Below are 6,095 nucleotides of genomic sequence, written 5' to 3'. Positions count from 1 at the left end.
AAAGGTGGAAAATAATTGGCTAAAAGCAAACCGTGGCCTAACGAATTTAAAAGGCGCATGCCAGTGAAGAAACTCTTCCGCAAAGCGCAGTATCTCTGTCCAGTAGGCCTATAGGGCTAGAACGTAGCCTATCGGTGGTCTTCCTTGAGCCTCAAGGTTCGAAGGCAGCCTTCCTTGAGAACATCATTTTAACACAATGTCATCAATCAAAGTTGGGATGTTGGTGCATTTCTATGATTTTTAATTCCTTTTTGGTTGGGTTTTTCCTATCCGTAAAACCACAGACACCAGCGTGTAAGGTAGGCTAACATGCGCGTCAATCAAAACAAGATAAATTCGTCATGTTCCAGATAAAGGTTCTCTTTGATGAATCATGTAGAGCTTGCAAGCTATAAGCGTGTCGGCCTTCGTTTTAAAAGCTATGGATTTCAAAGTTTGCTTGTGTGCTATCAACTGTTGTTCAGCTAACCAACAATAAGAAAATCCACTAAGTAGGCATACTCACGGGTAAAGTATTTCAGTTAGAACTTGAGGGGGCAGACAAAGCACATTGACCTAAAGATGAAGCACTCCCCGATTTGACCAGCACTAACAAGCTACCTTGTTTCGGTAATGGAGTTTGACACATTTAATGCAACCATAAAATGGTACAAGAGTAGGCCTAAAGACTCAAACTCACGTCTCTGAAACAAAGTTTTACTGAAGTTGGACGTGAGGAGGGCCTGCCACTGCCATTCAGTGCATGTGAATCCAGCTGTACATTGTGAAGTCAATTGCTCCCTCTGGTGGAGAAAGCCCGGGCTATCTTCTGGAATTCCTAGCCAGTCCAGACTTTTCCATCACTGAAGTCCCTTCTGATGATGCACTGGTATGGAACAAAACACAACAAAACTATCCAACTAAACAAACAAACAGACAAAAAAATCCACAAGTCTCAAAGCAAGTAGTGCAGTTTATTATCACAAGGGACAACTGCATGTCAAGGTGAATGTAAACATACTGACTAAATTATTGGCACACAAATTATCCTGGCAGAAATCTATGACAAGTGGCACTGGAAGCCTAATAAAATAAATAAATAATAAAAAAACAACCAAAAAACAACAACCTCAGCCTACAACCAGGTAAAGGCCTGTGAGTACCTTGGACAGCTATTTTCAGCACCAATGTTGTGGACAGCTCCCATAGCCATGCACTGCTTTTTGACTAAACCGACACAATTCCTGCTTTTTGTTTTTTAAATAACAGGCTATCTTGGCCATGCAATACACATGTTGATGAAAAATGGTTGCATTTAAGGTTCATAATGGACTTTGGAAATGTATTGATCAACACCATGTGAAATGAATATCATACTAACGTACATGCATTTTGCAGGGAAATATTACCAATATATTCAGATTGTGTTCTAAAAGTATTAAATGCTATTTGGCATCTATACCCATACTTTTTCAGATGCATTTATATTGGATCTTTATGGATACAGCCAACATTCTAGGTTCCATAGGCCTACCTAGGCCTACTGCTGTACATTTTGTAGTATGTGTCTGAACACCATAGCAAATAAAATACCAACAAAAAATAATATTGTTCATGTGCCGTGATGTTCTGCTAAACTCCCAGCACCACTGCTGATCTGACTCAGAGCTGTAGACGAGGTCAGCCTGGAATTTCACCAGCTGATTTCGGCCCTTGATTAGCCTCACGCCCCAATAAGTCTGGCAGCCAAACCACCTGCATGACTCAATTCCTGCCTTTTGTGTTTGCGGAAGGACGTGGATAAAGTGCGCCACTCCACGCTGAGCTCCGAGCTGCGGAGAAACCCAAGGATGCGCCCAGGGCTGGACTGGCCATCTGGCATAGCGGGCATTTCCCAGAAATGTTTTTTTTTTTGGGAACATTTCTGAAAATAGGGGCCCACGAGGGTGCGGGGCCCACCGGTGAGTCAGTTCTGCGCCGCTAGTTATGAGGGGGCCCCCTTTAAGCCAAAAGTGCCCGGGCCCTATTTCTCCCCCAGTCCCTCCCAAGGATGCGCCGGCCGCCCGGTGTGGTCAGATAGCCGCCCGGACACCTGACACTGCAGTCAGATGGTACGTACGGCGCGGAGCTGAAGGCAGCGAAGCCAAACCGGATCGGGCTCGCGGGCGTCTGCTTCCATGACAGGCCTTTCAGACCCAGCTCGGATCGGGTTGCAAGACGAGGATATCAGGTCCCCTCCACGGCCCCGCCCTGGAAGACTTTGCGAAAGGTGCCACTGTGAGAGAGAGGCTCGCTCGCTCGGTCTGGCTCATTCATATTCATCAGCAGTAGCCCAGCAGCTTGGACGGACGGCTCATCATGGTTTTAATAGGAAAAGGAAAATCCCCCATGGGGCTCAGGATCTGCCATGTAATCAGGCCTCATAATCAGGCCTCATCTTTAACTGTCAAGGCAATAACGTCTCGGCTGTGTTAGATTAATCTTTCATTGTTTTTTAAATAATTAGTTTTCAACATGCTTGTTCCACAAATCCTACTTGGTGACATGTCAACATTGCCAACAACAAACTTTTCAGGCGAACTTTAGATCAAACTGCCCATATAAGCTGTATTGAAATGGTGTGGTATGCAAAAAAAACCTAGAGTGAGTGGACTCATTACTTACACTAGGGCAGAGGGATTGTGTATCTGTTGGGATTGGATGTTCAGGAGCAGGAGAGATGAGAGCTAAGAGAAGAGTCTCCCCCACTGTGTTGATTTTAAGCACACATGAAGCTGCTGTGGAGGTGACAGTGGTGGTGGTGTTACATGGAGAGGCTGGCGACAGCAGAGAGGCACTGAGGGTGAGGGTGCAGCTGAGGGATGGGACAGGACAGGACAGGACAGGACAGGACAGGACAGGACAGAGGCCTGGCTCACCTCACACCTCACTGGGCGGTAAAAGAAAAGGAGAGATCGACTCACCTGTTTGTAGCATAATATGTACATTATACATGTACACTACAGCTATAGTGCACACACTATTTACTGTACATAGGGAAGGTCATGGGTTCCATCCATTGAGTACTCTCAATGGTTCCATCAAGTCACACAAACTGAAAAATTGCTTACATTTTCTGCTGGAGGTCTGCAGGATTAAAAAGGGTTGGATGTTTAGCCTTATTTAAATTGGGAGACAGATGGGAACATGATGGTCTAAAACACTTATCTGTTAATCAATAAACTTCCACCGTCGAGACATCTAAACAAGGTTTCAGGGAAAAGCTGCAAGTGGCTGTCAGCACAAATCTTGGAGTGAATCTATACCAGTATACAGGTCACATGGTCTGACCTATAGTTTGAGACACTGCATAGGTATGTCAAAATGACATATGATACACCAAGCCTTGTTGTTCCCTTCAACCAGCAATGAGAAAGACAAATCCAGGACCCAAACCAGCTTACACGTCAAACTGTTAGTAATATTCAGATACGTTTTCCAAATGTTATGTTTGCATAATGTTCAGAATGAATGCTTGGCCTCGACGTCAAAAATTACAGCCCATTAAAGAGCCAGAGAGAAGTCCACTGGCATGACAATGGGGATGACACATGCGATACCTAGGCTCTGCTCGTTGTAAATAATTGAGAAGTGTTTTTCATCAAAGACAGGCAACTCTAGACCCAAACGTATAGCTTACAGACCTGTGTGCGCACCGCCACTGACGACGTGCCGAGTTTTGCTGCGGTTAGTTAATTTTGAGGGTGTTAATGCGTTTGTTTTGAAGTGAACACTTTTTAATTAGACTACAGTATAGCCAGCCAATGTAACACATGGAGCGTAGAGTCCGCTTCTAGGCAACCGTAAAGTTGTTGAATAATATGCCTGTTGAGAGCACGGAGGTAAACAACCAAGTAGAGCTGGGTGTGATCCCACCTGGTGTGGTTCACCTGTGGGCTAGCGTAGCGAGACACGCAATACACACATTTCACTGGCCACTCATTTCCCCACCTGCAACCACAAATGGGTCGCTTGTGCACATGGCTTAAGTTGACCGATCCCAGGTCAAGTAGAGAGAGGCTCTGTGCCACTGTGCCAAACGACGAAGTCATTTTTTTTTCAGGAGATTTCAGTAGAGGCTTGCTTGTTCAATTTTTCAGATATTGCTGTCAAAGGTGTAGGTTTGACTTGGAAAGTGGTGGGAACATTACAATGGTAAATTTTCCAGATATGCTGTTTTTTGCATTATATTTGTAAAAAAGTGGTGGGGACAAGCTAGGTTCATCTCAAAAGTGATATGGACATGTAGCTATCCAGACCTAAAATGACACCCATGATTGCTGTAACTGACGTTAATGACATTCTGCCTCTGAAGGTGAACAGCTCATGAACGTCCCTCGAGCACTATCATTATCCTGGGCAGTAGAGGCAGTGCCACTGACACAGGTTTATCATTCTCACAAATACAATGTTCAAACCAAAGCCTTCCATGAAACTGGAAATTAAAATAAATACATATATTGGAAAAAAGTAATATCCTGTGTTTCAGACTTCAGCCAGTTTGAGAGGCTCTTCCTGACTGGGCCTGTGGGATGTCATTCAATCCAAATTGGTGAGTTTTGAGAAAGGGAGGGAGGGAGGAAGGGAAGGTGTTTTCTGGAAACTGCTATCTTGAGATACATACGTATTGCAATATCAAGATTGGCTGTGAGATGATTATATCCCTGGTCATTAATGATAAGTGACAGAAAGAGCAATCTCCTGCAGGTAAAAAATAACCCAGGATCTTATCATGTCAGGACACTTGAAGGTGCACTGTGTAATATTTTTAGTAGTTCATTTCCAGAATCCATTCTGCCCATTCACTAATGTTACCTTTTTAACAAATACTTACCACCATCATCAATTCAAGTATTCAATATGACTGGGAAAATTGCACTTTTCATTCATGAAAAGGGGGATCTTCTCCATGGTCCACCATTTTGAATTTCCAGAAAGAGACCTTTTTAGCTGCAAAACTTACTGTACTTTGGTCATACTAGTAAATACTAGTTTATTACTTAGTAAATATTCATGAAAAGATCACATTTGTCAGTAGACAGCACAGTTTCAATGAGGAGCACAGTTGCAGTACTCTGACCACCATCCCACCTTTAAGGATTCAGGGCAAAGTTCTTAATAAACATATTTATTAGTATCATTTTTATTACTGACAGAAAATACAGATTACATTATTCAGGGAGTAATCACAACAACCAGCCATGTTTTGGGACTTTAAGTGCTATATAGATGCTATATAGTTCTTAGTGTGCTTTCATTTTAAGTTTGCCGGAACCCTCAGAACTGTTAAACACTTTAATTATGATCCTGTAGAATTCGTTTGAATGTAGTTTGCACCTTCCCCAGGGAATAGTTGAACACATGTTGCCGTGTAGGGTCGTCCGTATTTACCCAACAGAATTTATGTCTAGTTTAATATCCTGTTAGAACATTTTCAACGGTGGAGCCTGTGGTGACGTCCTTTAACAGGATCTTGTTCTGGTTACCTACGTCTCAGGTTTAACCCTCATGCACTATTCATTAGCGTATCACATCTCTCCTGTCCAACAGTCCTCCTGCTCCTAGCCACTTCTTTTTGGGCTACTTTACTTTTGTGGCCTTTGGCTTTCTTTCGTGGATTGTTCAAAAAAGTAGCATGTAGCAAGGCAGTTTTTTCCTAGGATAACAATTGAAGAATTGCAATCGGTCTCTGAACACTGTGGGACTACTTGAGGGTGTTTCTGTGTGGAGCTGGGATATTTTGTATGGTGAGTTAACGCTGCTGCTTCCTATCTGCAATGGAAAGTGTGGAGAGATGGTTGGCTGTGTGCTCCCACTGCTATAGCTATTCTAGTCCTATTCCTATGGTGTAAATAACTGTAGCCTATGACAAGAATCTATCTGATGAGTTAAAAGGCCATTGATGCAAACACTGATCAGATATACAACCAGAGTTGAACATTTTGACTTGCCTTATTTTAATCTGAAATAGCATGTGGGAATGAATTGTATTTGTGCCTTTATCAATCATTTCTGCTGCAATGCATTTATAGAGTAACATGTTTAAGATTTCTCAAGAAGATCTTTCAATTCTGGGT

Source organism: Engraulis encrasicolus, chromosome 19 (assembly GCF_034702125.1).
Source record: "Engraulis encrasicolus isolate BLACKSEA-1 chromosome 19, IST_EnEncr_1.0, whole genome shotgun sequence".
Lineage (NCBI taxonomy): Eukaryota > Metazoa > Chordata > Actinopteri > Clupeiformes > Engraulidae > Engraulis > Engraulis encrasicolus.
This window is presented reverse-complemented; position numbering follows the sequence as displayed.